At 38.8% G+C, this 1758-nt stretch overlaps 1 pseudogene; it reads left to right on the forward strand.

Moving 5' to 3' along the window:
- The first annotated feature begins 824 nt into the window (after positions 1 to 824).
- Positions 825 to 1409, forward strand: LOC114224077 (small ribosomal subunit protein uS12 pseudogene; annotated as a pseudogene).
- Positions 1410 to 1758: the final 349 nt, after the last annotated feature.

Consider the following 1758-nt stretch of genomic DNA (forward strand, 5'->3'; position numbering starts at 1 on the left):
ATACAAAAGGAAAGTATTTGCTAACTTGTGTTTTAATTCCTCTTGTATTTACTATAATCTGTATTCCTTTTTTGGACAAGTCATAGCTTCTCCTTTTATAAAATAATATCTTCCATTATGTTATAATTACAAACTGTGGACTCATAGGATCAATGAGTCATAGGGTTGCATAGAATAAGTCTTCAGCAATCATCTCTGCCTCCGGGGCATCTCTACACCATGAATTGAATAACAATGTGAGTAAGAGACACCTTTAGCCAGAAATATGGCTTTGGCGAGATGAAGAAAAAAGGTAATCCTGGGAACTCTTTTCCTCTTTAGCAAAAATACTTCTTCCTTCCTTCCTTTTTTTTTTTCAAAGTGTACCCAGCCCAAACTGATATTATTAGATTAATAACTCCACCAAATACCTTGTTGTGTGTGAAAGTGTGGAATCACTTAGACTTACTTCATATTTGAGAATTGAATACTAGGATCTGTAAGATTCCAGACAGCGGTGTTTGAGAATGAAAGGTTCTGCCCCTATCTATTTAACCATCATTTATTACAGGACTACAAACTATAAAAAAACAGTACGAAAGCACAAGATTTGGAAACAAATTGTTGCTACATAATCTATAGGAAGCTGAGAAACAATTTGGAGGAGAAAGTAATGAGGGGAACATTTATGTACTGACAAAAGTCAGTTAGAAGTTGGAAGAAAATGTTATTTTCTTAACTGTCATGATTCACTCATGTTAAGTCCACTCTCATCTTGCTTAGAGGTTCTGTGGCAGTTAGGAGATAGTCGCATTAGAGAACGTGCTTCAAGACCCTGAGCCAGTATGGCTTTCTGTGTGGAGAAGCTCAAGACTGAACAAACATGGACACAAAATGAGAGACCTGGCATCTCTTTTGCTTACACCCATGGTGCTGGCAAGACGGGCAAGTGTCATAGTGCCAGGAAGCTCCATAGCCACCGATGAGATCAGACGTGGCCTGATAAACAGTACAAGAGAGCCCATTTGGGCACAGCCCTGAAGGCCAACCCTTTTGGAGGCACTTCCTTTGCAAAGGGAATTGTGCTGGGAAAAGAAGGGCTTGAAGCCAAACAGCCAAATTCTGCCCTCAGGAAGTATGTCAGGGTCTAGCTTATCAAAAATGGTGAAAAAAAAAAAATCACAGCCTTTGTACCCAATGATGGTTGCTTGAATTTTATTGAGGAAAATGATTAAGTTCTGGTTGCTGGATTTCGTCACAAAGGTCATGCTGTCAGTGACATTCTTGGAGTTCACTTTAAGGTTGTTAAAGTAGCCAATGTGTCTCTTTTGACCTTATATAAAGACAAGAAGGAAAGACCAACATCATTAAGTTTTGATGGTGAAGATGTGACAGTAATAAATTTTCATATGCCTACCCCCCCCAAATGAGACACCTGGCTCATTAGAATTACTTTGAATACTTGGGTTAATTTGAATTTTATATTCTAAAAAGGTTATGATATGCAAAGACAGAAACCACTTGTTTCTCCAGATTTTCAAATCCTGTGCCGAATTATGTCAACAAACAAAATGTGGTTATAATACAAATGGGGGAAATGGCAAGACCAACCACAGTTGCCTTCAAAGGAAAATGGACCTTCTCCCTTGAAGATTTGTTTTGTTCTGCCGAGGACCATATTGGGTCTGAATATTTTAAGGTGGTCTTAGTGTGAATTTTTTGAAGGCTGAGCATGCAGAGAGCCAATCTGGGGTTGGGAAGATAGAGGAAAGGAGAGGG

This window comes from Eumetopias jubatus, unplaced genomic scaffold (genome assembly GCF_037043125.1).
Source record: "Eumetopias jubatus isolate StellerSeaLion01/CBP00866 unplaced genomic scaffold, mEumJub1_p1.0 scaffold_8, whole genome shotgun sequence".
Lineage (NCBI taxonomy): Eukaryota > Metazoa > Chordata > Mammalia > Carnivora > Otariidae > Eumetopias > Eumetopias jubatus.